The sequence below is a fragment of the Leucopleurus acutus genome (assembly GCF_964270905.1).
Source record: "Leucopleurus acutus genome assembly, chromosome: 2".
In the NCBI taxonomy this organism is placed as follows: domain Eukaryota; kingdom Metazoa; phylum Chordata; class Mammalia; order Artiodactyla; family Delphinidae; genus Leucopleurus; species Leucopleurus acutus.
The window spans coordinates 183,002,669-183,017,618 of NC_139143.1; positions in this window are offsets into that span (position 1 = coordinate 183,002,669).

The window sequence follows — 14,950 nt, forward strand, 5'->3', positions numbered from 1 at the left end:
AGCCCATCTTCCTTCTTCACCTCTTCACCCCCTGACTGAAGCCTGCTGATACTCCTCCAGACAAAAACGCTGCTAGGAACTGAGCTGTGTCCCCCAATTCATACACTGAACCCCAACCCCCAGTGTAAGGGTATTTGAAGATGGGAGGTGATTAGGGTTCTATAAGGTCATGAGGGTGGGTCCCTTATGATGGAATTAGTGGCTCTATAAGAAGATGAAGAGAGAGAGAAGTTGCCATGAAGAAGCCAGGAAGGGAGTTCTCACCAGAAACTGAATCAGTCACAGCCTAGATCTTATACTTCTGGTCTCCAGAACTGTGAGAAATAAATAAATAAACTGTGTTTAAATGTCCTAGTCTGTAGTATTTTGTTATGGCAGCCAAGCTGACTAAGACAGATATCAACAGAGGCAGAACAGGAAGAGGAGCTCAGGGCATGGGGTTTGTACGTAACATACCTGGATTCAAGACAGCACCTCCAAACACTCACTGAGTAAACTGGTTGACCTCCTGGTCTGAATTTCATCATCCATACATGGGATTAATAATAGCACCTACCTTACTGGATTATTGTGGGGACAAAGTTAGAAGTACTCAGCATTTTCTAATACATGGTATACTCTCAATACATGTTAGATTAAAAAATCTGCTGACACCATGTCTAAACGGACACTGTGTCATCACTTTTGGGGGTCAAGAAAATTTCTACTTAAGTGACAACCTGATACGTGTAGAGAGGAATCCACCAAACCATTATCATCATTAATGGTAGATGGAAGGATGCAGGAGGAAGGGAGGGAAGAGGACAGGACTTCAAGTACAGAGGAGGCCCCAGTGTGATGGTGGAGGATTGGGTATGGGGGATGCGGAGACATGACATGAACACCTGGATTGAGGGACTCAAGAGAGCTCCAGGCTGGAGAGGAGACAGTAGCATCAAAAACCTAAACTGCGTCCCTTCCTAACGGCGGAAATCGCCCGGCGCCATGTTCTGCTCCCAGAGTTGAAGGGGAGGCATGGGGTCGGCCAAAGCCCTGTTCCAGGAGTGGATGGGCACTCCCCTGCCCCCCAAGCAGCTGAAACATGACAAATTCAGTCACCCCCATGTGCTGTCCACGTGGCCTGCATGTGACCAGGATGCCTCGGCTCTGGGCCACCTAACGGGTCTGGGCTTAGGGCTGCTGCCCACACTGCCACGGCCTGGAATCAAGCATTCCTACGAGGCTGAAGGCACTGTGGGAAGGCTGTTCTCCAAGCCCTTCTTGCCTTAGCTGCACGGTGAGGCCTCAGAGGACTTGCCGAGCTATGAGGTGAGAATGCCTTCCCCTGGATGTTCACTGCTAGGTTAACGGTTCTCCACCAAAACCACTGCTGAGGTTTGCCCTTCCTCCCAAACTAGGGGGCATGTTCAGGTCAAATCCAGAGGCCACAGGTCACCAACCAATAGATGCCCTGTTGTTTTCTCTGTACCACTGTCTTTTGAGAGCTTCCACTGTGCACAGCCCTTGTCATGAATGATTTCATTAGGTTTTCACCAAAACTCTCATGGAATAGGACACTGAGATTGAGCAACGTTCAGTGGTTGCCCAGGATCATAGAGCGCATCAGCCACAGAGCTCGGAGCTAGACCACCTGGCTTCTCAGCCCAGCGCTTTCATTTATTAGCTGTGCAATTCAGGGAAAGTGACTTAACCTCTCTGAGTGTCAATTCCCTTATGTGTAAAACAGGATAATCATTTTTAAACATAGAAAGATCTTAGAGAAATGCTGAGCACAGGGTAAACATTTAATAAATGTCATCAACTCTCACCCTTTTGTCTGACCTCAGAGCCCGGTTAACCATATGCATCTGCATTTTTAAGTTAAAGTTCTTTGCATGTCACTATCTGCGTAAAGACAGAATTTACAAAGCTCAGCTAACAACGTAGTGTGATGTTGGCTCTTCTGTCCCCATATTCCTCAGTGGCATGTCACAGAGTTGGCAGGGCATTTGCCACTGAACATCTGCATTCTTGGCCAGCCCCAACTTCCCCACAGACGGTATCTCATTGCTTTTATGCTAGAGAAACTGCTAAGGACAGAGCAACTCTACTGCTGTCATATTACTTAGTGGGCCCTAAAATTGCACAGGGGTCCCTGATGCTTGAGGAAGGGGAAGGAGAGCAGGAAAGAGCATCTCCCCAGAAACAAATCCACACATAGAAATAAAGAGTAAGACTTTAGGGAAAGGATGCACATAGAGGAAGTAGAGGAATTTTGCTGAGAACTTCTTGGGCCCAATACTGCCCTGGGCACTTTGCATGCATTAACTCATTTTGTGTTCATGAGAGCTGGAGTGAGGCAGTACTACTATTATTCGCTCTTTTACAAATGAGGAAACTGAGGCTCAGAGAGGTCACTTGTTCATGGTCATACAGCTAATAAGAGGCACGGTTAGCTCCCAGAAGGGACATTTTTCAGACCTTTTTGCTGGGAAGCTGACTTCGATTTCCCATTGAATGTGGTTCAGGGTTCCCTGGTATATCAGTTCTCTATGCTGCGTAACAAATCATAATGAATTTAGCAGCTTAAGGTAACACCCATTTATTATGTCTCGGTTTTTATAGATCAGAAGTCGGGTGTCCTCGGATGGGAACTTGCCAAATCAGGGTGTTGTTTCTTAAGGCCAAAATCGGGGTTTTTTTCCTTAAGGCCAAAGTCAGGTTGTTGGCTGGGCTGGGTTCCAATCTGGAGGTTCTGGAGGAGAATCTGCTTCATTTGGGTTATTACAGAGTTTGGTTCCTTGTGGCTATAAGACTGAGGACCCTGTTCTCTTGCTGGTGTTGGCTGCGGGCTGCTCTCTGCTCCTGAAAGCCACACACATTCCTTCTCATGCAGCCTCTTCCATCTTCAGACCAGCAACAGTGAGTCAGGTCCTTCTCATGCAGCCAATGCCTCTGACTTCTTCTGTTACCAGCCAACAAAATTCTCTGCTTAATTAAAGGCTCACATGATTACATCAGACCCACTTGAATAATGTCCCTTTGTCGTATAGCATAATCATGGGAATGACATCTCATCATATCCACAGGGTTTACCCACACTGAAAGGGGAGAGGATTTATAAAGGTGAGGGTCCCTGGGAGTCCTTCTGCCTGACAGCTGCCAGAGACCAGAAAGGAACTCAGGAGTTCTGATGCCTTACTCCCTAACTTAGACTCCTGGGCTGCACTCCGGGATGATGTGAACGGGAAGCATTTCTATAATCCTGGCTACAGTACCTACTGCATTTCTGGAGCCCTGCTTTCAAAGCCAAGGGTATGATTCTGTATCTCCATGGCACACAGTTCATGAAACTGGTAGCAAATTACTGAGCTAAGATACTGTGTAGAAGTAAGAGTCGTACAGAAAAACGACAGACCTCCTTTGCTTTCCTTCCTCCTTCTCTCCCTCCTATCCCTCCACCCACTCCCTCCCTTCTTTCCTTCCTTCCTACTTGTTTATTCTTAGTGGACACCTGCTATGTGCCAGGCAATGTACTGGGTCCTGGTGATACAGTAGTGAACAAGTCTGGCAAAACAAGGCCCCTGCCCACATGACTATATGGTCCCAAGCAGTGTCAGCAAACTTGTTCTCTAAAGGGCCAGGTAGTAAATACTCCCAGTTTTACAGTCCTCAATAATGACTGCTTAACTCTGCCTCTGTAGTAGGAAAGCAGCCACAGGCAATAGTAAAGGAATGACAGTGGCTGTGTTTCAATAAAACTTTATAAAAACAAGTGGGGAGGGAGATAAATGAGGAGTTTGGGATTAACATATACACACTACTATGTATACAACAGATAAACAAGAAGGACGTATTGTATAGCACAGAGAACTATATTCAATGTCTTGTAATAACCTCTAACGGAAAAGAATCTGAAAGTGTGCGTGTGTGTGTGTGGATATATATATATATATATATATATATATATATCCGAGTCGCTTTGCTGTACACCTGAAACTAACACAGCGTTGTAAATCAACTATACTTCAATTTAAAAAATGGTAAAAAAAAAAAAAAAGGGCTTCCCTGGTGGCGCAGTGGTTGAGAGTCCGCCTGCCGATGCAAGGGACACGGGTTCGTGCCCCGGTCCAGGAAGATCCCACATGCCGCGGAGCGGCTGGGCCCGTGAGCCATGGCCGCTGAGCCTGCAGGTCTGGAGCCTGTGCTCCGCAATGGGAGAGGCCACAACAGTGAGAGGCCCACGTACCGGTAAAAAAAAATTGAAAAATAAAAAATAAATAAATAAAATAAAATAAAAAATGGTAAAAAAATAAGAAAGTGGTGGCCACACTGGGCCTGCAGAACATAGTTTACCAACCCTTGGTCTTGTGGGTAAGACTAAGAACATACAGGCAAGAAATCAACAAGAGCATTACAAGTTGTTACAGGCTCCTGGAAGGAAATACAAAGGGCGCTGTGGCAGGAGAATAAAGTGGAGGAGGAAATCATTATTTTAAATAGGGTAGTCAGGGAAGACATCTCTGAAGTAGTGACATTTAAGCAGAGACCTGAAAAGAAAATAGGAAGGAAGTGGGTGGCAAAGGAAAGAGTTCTGGGGAGAAGGACCGGCTGGTGCAAAGGCCCTGGGGCACGAGGGAACTTGAGGTACCCAGCAAGGAAAAGAGAGCAGATGTGGGGGGGCGGGCAGCAATGGCCGAAGCTGGGAAGGACTCAATGAGGCAGAACCTCAGAGCCAGGGCAAGCAGTGTGGATTCTGCTCAGCGTAGGATGGGCAACCACAGGGGGTTGAAGCAGGAGCCCCACAGGCTCTGACTTACATACAGCAGCCTAAAATCCCAGCTTAGGAAAAGGTCCTGTTCACCTGAGTTGAAATGACTTCTCCAAAAGGGGTGGAAGTGCCAAGATCACACACATGAAACCTTCAGACAATCCTCCAAATGAACAGTCAATCACTTCTGAGAAACAGTTAAAAACACAATTTGAGGAGGTGGGGATGGGTGCTGTCATTGTCATATGCAAAGGATTCAGCCTCAGACTCCCTGCACCGGACAACCTCTCTGCCTGGTGACACTTAACAGAGAACCACTTAACAACGGTCCAGTCAAAGCAAGATCGTGATTTCATTACAGGCGAGCTAGATGCCTTCCCCAACCAATTCCATGTCCCTTCATCGGTTGCATGTTCTATTAAAAATAAACAAACAAAACAAAAATAAAGAAATAAAAGATCTGAAAGCTCAGAGCCATCACAATATGGATTTGGCTTTCAATGACCCCAGCGAACAATCTTCAGCGCTGCGGACACTGGTAAACAGCCCTGGTCCACGAAAGCGGTGCTTTCTCAGGCACACGTCTCAGGTTTGCTCCTGGGCAGGCATGATGCTGGGCTTGCCCTCCCATGAGCTCTGTGGGATTCATGAAGCTGTGGAGCCATTGGGCTCTGCAGCCACCGTGTAGCAGGTGGCCTTTCAAGAATGTCTATTGCACAACAGGTTGTGAGGCTGTCCACCATCTGTAAGGGTTATACAGGCTCATGAGCATCCCCAGGGCTCAGGGAGTCTTCTGTTTCTGTTTGACTGATGCCACAGTCCCCAGCATCCAGCACAGGTCCAATAAATGAACACACGGTGCTTAATAAATGAGGCAAGAACTGGATCGCAAGCAGGAATGGTTGCCTGGCATACCCCATGTGGAGATGACTCAGAGCCCTCTACCTCTACCCATTAAGAACAACTTGAAAGATGACCAACCCACCATCCAAGGACATGGAAATACCATCAGCAGCAGACCCAGGCGTAACTATGAAGAAATAAATAATATCCCCAGATAGGGGGAGAATTCTCCCTCAGTGGGAGGTGGAAAGCAAAGGCTGAGTGAAAGATTCTAAAGCACAGCTCAGAAGAAAACTCTCTAAGAGACACCTGGAAGAGGGGAAAGAATGCATCACTTTCAGACACGTGGGCGAAGTCTTTGGCCATCAAAACCCAGGGATGCGGTGAGTGATAGGCAAGTCTATGTCTTCCATCAGCACAGCACTTTGGCTTATGTCCTCTGGACTCTCCATTTGGGCAACATCAGTACTCAGTGCACAGTTATCAAGAGCTTTCTACACGCCAGGCACAGGGCTAGGGGCTGAGATGCAGTAAAGAGTGCAGTGGCTCAGAAAAGGCGGAGAGACAAAAAGCAAGGCTGAGGGATGGCAGAGAAACATGGGAACCACCAGACCCCAGGCATCGGTGCAGCTCTGTCCCCACAGCTTGGGTCTGGGAGGTGGGGTAGGATCCACCACCCTCCCAGCAAAGTCTTTGCTCCTAAAAGTCAGACCATCAAACCTTAGAATTGAAACAGATAACAAGGCACAGGGACCAAAGGAGGCAGAGGTGAGCCCACAGCTCCTCCCTCATCCATATGCGGTGGGTTGGCACTCAGCACTGCATAGTCACAGAGCATCCCGTGTGTTCTAGCTGTGCCTGCAGGGCTGCAGGTGCGCTAAGTAACACAGCAAATGAGGAGCTTCCGTTCCAGTTAAGGGAATCAGGAAAACAGTAAAGAACGACATTGTTGCAGACATTAAAAGAGGACAAACGAGGAACCTTGCTGGCCTGCCCCATTGGGGCAGATTCGCGTGGGGAGGTTGGAACTAGCCTTGGGTCACAAGTCCGTGGTCAGGCAAGGAAGAGTGCCAAACCTGGAGGGTGCCAGGCTCAGGGATTCATGCCAGAGGTTAGAATCTAGGCAAACATTTGGGGCAACAGGCATAGGGCTCCAGAAGCCACTCAGGTGCCTGGGACTCCCAACCCACCTACTCTATGAAGATGGAGACAGGGCTGGGAAGAGCCCATAGAGGTTTATGTTCAAGGTGCCCTGGTTGGACAAATGCAGTCTCCAAGAGACAAGGTTGGAGAGAGCCTACCCCTTTGTGTGAATGAGAAAAAAGAACCCCTTCCTTCAGGTGTGGCAACCCTGCCCCAAAACCCCTGTTAGCAGGCCAGGCATGGGCTAGACTGCCATCCACGTTTGCCCTTTGGCTGGGGCCCCTGATGCAGAGAGCCAGGGCAGAGATGCTGTTTCTCCTGTCCTTCCTTTATCTCCAGCGTTTTGACTGACATCCGGCACACAGTACGCCCTCAGTTTATGTCTGTGTGAATGGATATCACATAAACCCTTTGGTCCCCGGCAGGGATGGTGTACTTCACACCAATAAAGGCAGAAACCAGCCGAAGCCATTGTAACCCCTATGCCCTTCAGCACAGTGTGTGCAGCACCACCGTACAACAGAAATATAAGGTGAATCATGTATATAATTTACATTTTCTAGTAGCCTCATTAGAAACGTTAAAGAAAAGCAGGTGAAATTAATTTTAATATTTTATCTAACCAACATATCCCAAATATTATCATTATCATTTTGACATGCAGTCAATACAAAAAGACATTAATAAGGTATTATCTATTCATTTTTTCCTACCGAGTCTTTGAAACCAAGGTGTATTTTATACTTAGAGCACAGCTTGGACTAGCCCCAGTTCAAGTGTTCAGCGGCTCATGGGTACCATATTAGAGAAGGCAGATCTAGAACCTATGATTTCAAGGGCGAAAAAAAATTCTAGAGACCTAGGAAACAACTTTTGTTATTCTAAATCTTGCAAATAAAATGCCCTAGGAGAAATGGATCAACATGCAATAGAGGTCAACAGGATAGAAAATTGGATCAGAAGAATATTTAGCTCCTAGCATTACTATATGTTGTATGTGAGTCATGCTCAGGAGAGGGCTGGGTACACAGCAAGATCTCTTATGTCAAACAGCCAACTGCAACTCAAGTCTAAATTCTTTCATAGATAAATTATAAAATTGCATTTAAAGTGGGATATGGACGCACGTTGATGTAGCTCATGCGATGTGGGATGCAGCCTCCAAAACCAAGAGTTTCTAAGGTTAGGAAGCATTAAGCATTCCTGGAACACATCCCCAGGTTCTGAAAGCTTGGAGTTTACAGTCAAAGAGAAATGGAATATCCGGCTGAAGCAGGGAGCTAAGGGCCAAGGAGCTAGACAAAAATCACCCTGCTGACTAAATACATTTTGCAAAATATAGCGAATTTGCACAGCAGCACTGATGCAATGAATAAGATTTGCTTTTTTCCTGCCTGTCAAGCCACTTATTAATCATAACATATTATTGCTCTCCTAGTTCAAAATGTGGAGTGAAACACCAGCATCCAGCTGAGAACAGAACTGAAGAGAACGAAATTGGATGGCAAGAAAAGAGCAAAATTAACATAGGCTAAAGTGAAAAAAAGGGAAAATAACCCTCCATCCTCTTAGAACAGATTTTCCCAGCTTTCAGAAAAAGAAACTTCAATAAAAATTTTAGTGCAGATACTACTTTATGCTTCAGTCTTTTTGATAAGGAATGGCATTTTGAGGAGAGGGGCCTGAAGGTGAGGAGTTTAGGCTAAATGGAATAGAGAGTCCGTCTTCACCCATCACCCTTCCAATGTAGCTGCAAATTAGAGTCATTACCATCAGGTTCATGCTGGGCAGTGCAGGTAGGAAATCAAATGTGTGTTCCAAGAAGAAATGGAAGAAAAATTTCAGAGCGTAAAGAAGGGAGGATAAGGGTCAAAACCACTCTGGATATAACAGAAAAGACTTTATGGATGTTAGCAGAGAGTAAATGACAAAAAAGGAGTTAGGTTATGAGTCCTGGGAGGCAGCTACTGAAACTTCAAAACAAGCTAAGGAATTGATAAAAGAAGAAAAGGTTTAAACACACACACACACACACACACACACACACACCCCCCTCAGATACACATCAAAGTCCTCAAGAAGTAGATCTATACTCAGCTGTGGTCAAAAGGAACTTCAGAAGTAGGTCCAGTTTTCATAGCATCCCTAGAGTTTGAAATGGATAAATGGATCACTGCCAATACTAAAGGCCACTAGCTTGTCCTTTCACAAATCCCCTTTGTCCCCACTATGGATTCTTTCCTATGAAGAACGGACTAGGAATACCCAGCCAACTCTCATGGACTTGATGTTGTGTTTCAGTCCATTTCACGTTTAAATCACCACTCAGGAATCTTTGGTACCCAGATTCCCAGCACCTCCCAGCAGTGCAGCCTCTTTCCTACTATCAGAGAGAACTGCGGTCCTTGACGAAAGACTAACGGCCAAGAATGATTCACAGATGCAGGTGTGACCGTACTGCATACATAGCTCAGCCTGAACATTCTTAGTCCTTACTGTGAAACACACACACACACACACACACACACACACACACACACAATTTTTTTAAAGCATCTTAAATTCCTATGGCCTAGGTGGCACACGTCCAGCCACGCTTGATAGAATTAGAAATACGTTGGGGTTGGCACCTGCGAAGCTGTGTGTTCTCCCTCCTGCCAAAGATGGAAGATGATTGACTGAATGGGAACAGGAAATCAGCTTGCCAAAATGCAACTAAAACGGGACGTGTGTGCTTGGCGGAGTGTTAACGTGCTGCCAGAAAGGGGAAAAGACAGGAAAGTCCGCATGATTCCCAGTCCTAAAGATAAGGGGTCACACCAGGGAAACACGAGAGGATAGGGCACACAGGGAGTCCACGCTACCCGCTGGGAGATAGTTAGGTATTTTAGAAAGTGGAATGACCATGATTTGGAAATAGCCTGAATCAATTCACTAGGCAGCCTTCGAAAGGTGGCCCACTGCCTGCCTCTTGGGAAGGAGATTTGTGCTGGCACAATGCCACATTCTGGGCACTAGCACAGCGGCTTAGAAATGGCTTACGTGACAAATATTGATTGCTCGCCTGCTACACGCCAGGTACTGTGTTAGGACCTGGGGACGCAATGCGAGCAGGACACAGCGAGATCCTTCAAGTTGCTTATGATTCGGAGAAGTAAACAGGGAATCACACTGTCCTATAGGAAGGACTGTGACAGCAGTCCTGCCCCAGGCTTGGAAGGGGTAGTGAGAAGGATTCTCAGAAAAATGTGACTTTCAAGCTGAGACCTGGAGGGTGAAAAAGAGGTAGCCAGTTGAAGGAGCAGTGGGACTGGAGAGTTCCAGGTGGGGAAAAACAGCCTTCGCAGAGGCCTCAGGGCCAAGGCAAGCTTCTGGAACTTCGTGTGGTCCGATATGGCTAGAATGCAGGTGACAGGAGGAAGTGGCAGGAGTCACAGCCACAGGGGCCAGGTCTTAAAGGGCCATGGATGTCCAGCTAATAAACACGGATCTCACATTGAGTTCAATAGGGAACTATAGCTGTGGTTTTTGTTTTTGTTTGTTCATTTGTTGGTTTTTTTGTTGGTTTTATTTTGCAGTATGCAGGCCTCTCACTGTTGTGGCCTCTCCCGCCGCAGAGCACAGGCTCCGGATGCGCAGGCTCAGCGGCCATGGCTCACGGGCCTAGCCGCTCCGCGGCACGTGGGATCTTCCCGGACCGGGGCACAAACCCACGTCCCCTGCATCGGCAGGCGGACTCTCAACCACCGCGCCACCAGGGAAGCCCTATAGCTGTGTTTTAAACAGGAGAGAACCTTGGTCAACCATGTGCTCCAGAATGAATTCTCTGGCTGCAACGTGGAGGATAAACTGGAGTTTGGTCAAATATAGACAGACTCAGAAATGCAGCAGAGAAAGGGGCTTAGAAATCTTGCCCAACACCCCTGCTTTATACGTAAGGAAACTAAGCCACAGAAAGAGAAATTACTTGCTCAAGAACATACAGTTGACAGGTGAAAGCAGGCCAGGTAGACGTCCTAGACCCAGGTGAGCAGGCTGCATTTACCGAGCTAGCGTGTTCCCCTTCCAGCTTGGAAAGTCATCAACAGTCACGTTTTCTCTGGGGCACACGGCACAGCACACATAGCTCATGACTTTATGTGCTTTGATCTGGTTTAGCAAGGCCTTCCCCCAACACTATTTCATAGTATCTCCACCCCACCCATCATAAGCAGACTCATCCCTACAGTTCACACTCCTGAATGACTTGAGAAATCAACCGAAGTGGCCTGGAGTGGACGCCCACCTGGGAACTGCAGAAGTCCTTCTTCTTTTTTCTTTCTTTAACATCTTTATTGGAGTATAATTGCTTTACAATGGTGTGTTAGTTTCTGCTTTATAACAAAGTGAATCAATTATACATATACATATGTTCCCGTATCTCTTCCCTCTTGCGTCTCCCTCCCTCCCACCCTCCCTATCCCACACCTCTAGGTGGTCACAGAGCACCGAGCTGATCTCCCTGTGCTATGGGGCTGCTTCCCACTAGCTATCTATTTTACGTTTGGTAGTGTGTATATGTCCATGCCACTCTCTTTGTCCCAGCTCACCCTTCCCCCTCCCCATATCCTCAAGTCCATTCTCTAGTAGGTCTGTGTCTTTATTCCCATTTACCCCTAGGTTCTTCATGACCTTTTTCTTTTTTTCTTAGATTCCATATATATGTGTTAGCACAGCAAAGAAAACCATAAACAAGACCAAAAGACAGCCTTCAGAATGGGGGAAAATATTTGCAAATGGAGCAACTGACAAAGGATTAATCTCCAAAATTTACAAGCAGCTCATGCAGCTCTATAACAAAAAAACAAACAACCCAATCCAAAAATGGGCAGAAGACCTAAATAGACATTTCTCCAAAGAAGATATGCAGATTGTCAACAAACATATGAAAGGATGCTCAACATCGTTAATCATTAGAGAAATGCAAATCAAAACTATGATGAGATATCATCTCACACCGGTCACAATGGCCATCATCAAAAAATCTAGAAACAATAAATGCTGGAGAGGGTGTGGAGAAAAGGGAACACTCTTGCACTGTTGGTGGGAATGTAAATTGACACAGCCACTATGGAGAACAGTATGGAGGTTCCTTAAAAAACTAAAAATAGAACTACCATACGACCCAGCAATCTCACCACTGGGCATATACCCTGAGAAAACCATAATTCAAAAAGAGTCATGTACCAAAATGTTCATTGCAGTTCTATTTACAATAGCCAGGACATGGAAGCAACCTAAGTGTCCATCAACAGATGAATGGATAAAGAAAATGTGGCACATATACACAAAGTAATATTACTCAGCCATAAAATGAAACGAAATTGAGTTATTTGTAGTGAGGTGGATGGACCTAGAGTCTGTCATACAGAGTGAAGTAAGTATGTCCTTCTTCTTGAGCCCGCCATCCCCAGTCCTTCAAATGTGTTCATCTCAGCCATTGTCCTACCCATAAATACGGGTTTGCCTAGGGCTGGGAAAGGAACTACTTTAATTAGATTTTCCTATAATAAAGAGGGATATTGATGCAAGAAAACAAAGCAGGTAGAAAAGATCTTGGGTTAATGGGAAGTGACTGAACAGCGGTGACAAATTGCTGGTTCTGACTGACACCTAACAACTCTCGTTCCACACCGGTTCCAGGGTATGTACTGAGATGGTAGGGGTGGTGACCTGAGAATGGCTCTCAGATTCAGGAAACACCAGCCCTCTGGTCACCGAATGGACCTGAGGAGAAAAATCTCCAATGGTGACAAGCCAGCCTGCAATGTGTGCTTCTGAGAACAGGTAGTGAGAGTAAGATGACAAGAGTGAGAAGGAAGGAAGGGAGGAAAGGAGAGATGGGTGAGTATACTATCGGAAAACTGACGAAAAAGGATTTATTATGCCTGCACCCATCCCACCGATATTAGCTAAACACATACACACAGGCAGAGGCTGCAAGATTCCCATTTTCGAGCTTCCAGGGAAAACTTCCTACCTTAAAATATGCCTCCCCAACCTTCTGGGATCCCACCGAACGGAGACTCACCTGGGTTAATATACTAAGCCAGAGTGAAAATCTCTCTCCAAGAAAGATGGGGTCATCAGTCATCAAACCTCAGTGGAGGGCAATTTAAAATCAGTTTTACTCTCAGGACTGACCCCGCTGAAAATCAGGAGTTTTGATATGAAGGGGGCATTTTGGGGGCTGGACCCATGGAGGGAGGCTCTGGGCAGCTAGAGGATGCAGCCCTCCAAGTCAGGGAAGGGGGCTGGCTGGCTGACGGTAGGCTGAGAAAACATTACGCAGCCACGTATGGACACAGGCTAGCTTTCCTGGAGACAATTCTAAATATGTAACAAGTTCTGGCTGAGCCCCTGCCTCCTAACACAGCTGTTAAATCCATTTTCTAGAGCCACCTGGGGATTGCGGCGACATATCCCTTTGTTTGCTCTGAAAACACTGGAAAGGAAAGGAAGCCTGGGTGAGGGTTTTGTTGGGAGGCTTGGAGAATCCTCGGAAATTCCTCAGATTTGCAAATGAAGTGAGTTTAGGTACTTTCTACCTTTCTACATTCTTCCCCTAACTTTCCAATCATCTGTTGTTTTTCTCTCCAAAACGTTATGTGGCTGTGTCATAGTGCCTAAATCAAATATTTTATGCCAAAAAACTGCTGTAAGGCGTGTGGCAGGTAGGTGGGGGGTGAGTGCTGGGGGTTGGAGAACACAGGTCATTTATTAGGTTAAAAATATCCTTCCCATCACTTCAAACCCAACCCTGATGTCAATTTCTCACACGCTCCTTTCAGGGGCTGTAGCTTGTCTGGCATTCCAAACAGGACTCTTTCACCAGAAGAGAACATTAAGAAGCATTCCTGGCACCTGAGAGTTTTCTAAGTTCAAATATCTTAATTCAGTTGATCTTAACGGCAGTCCTTTGAGGCACCAAGTCATGGAACCCTGTATGACTGTCTTAATTGGAAGAGGTAGGGAAATGGTAGTGGTTGTGGATCAGACTGGGAAAAGCAAGTAGATGCTTGTCTCCTTGGATGTGTTCCATTCAGTCACTGTTGGACAGAGGTTCCCGGTGAAGCCATTCTTCAAAAAGCAATGGGCTTAGGGGATGGTGTCCAGGCAAGGTGTGGATGTGACCCAGAAATGCTGGGTTCCCAGGACAAGGCTCAGCAATGCCTGGGTCAGAAACAAGATAATCAGAAGGACCAGAATAGGTCCACAAACACATCAAGCTCCCTTTCCACCCCAGGGCCTTTGCACGTGCTGTTTTCTCTGTATACAGTGTGTTCCTTCTGCCCAACAATCCTCATACTCCAATCCTTAGCCAAGTGGAAGCCTTCCCCAACCACCTCCCAGCCTCCAACCCCAGGACAGATTTGTTCCTTTTGTTACACACACTCAACAAACTCCATTCCTTTCTTCAGACTGCTTCTCTTGGTCTGTAACTATGAGCTCATTCATGTGACTGTTTGAATTATGTCCTTCTCTCCCTGCCAGGCTGACCTGACCCCTCCTAGATGGCAAAGATCTGGTCTCCTGCTTAGCACAGAATTTGGCATGTAGTAGATTCTGAAAAGCACAATAGAGATCAATGCATCACATGAGACACAGAGTGGCGATGCTACAAGCGTTCAAACAAGACCACCCTGTACAGAAAAGGGAGATATTCAATTCATTTATCTAATGATACTCCACCTCAGGCCACAAAGAACAAAAAGGACTTAACAAAAAATACAAAGAACTGCCAAAAAATAAAGATAAAACAAATCGTTTCAGAAATGAGGGCAAGAGGACAACTGATTTAGATAAATAGTTAAAAAAGAAGAAGTGCCTTAGTAATAAAATGAAACCACTCAACAAACACAAAACAAATGGTTTGTTCCTACAAGAGGGAAAAAGAAACCAGGTACCTGCTCTGAAAAATGGCAAAAGGGACAAATTCCTAGACAAACACCCTCTAAACAGTCACAAGATTAAATTATTAAATGGTTTTAAAACCTGTTATAAAGGTGGTACATGATGGAAATAACACTAGATTTGCTGTTGGGACACCTGGGGTTCAAGTTCTAGGTTGGTCTTAAAGAGCCCAGGCGCTGGGTGTGTCATTCATGACCTGAGGTTCCTCCCTTTTATTTTCTTTCCAGCTCTGTGATTCTGTTCTACAGTAACGGCAAGAGC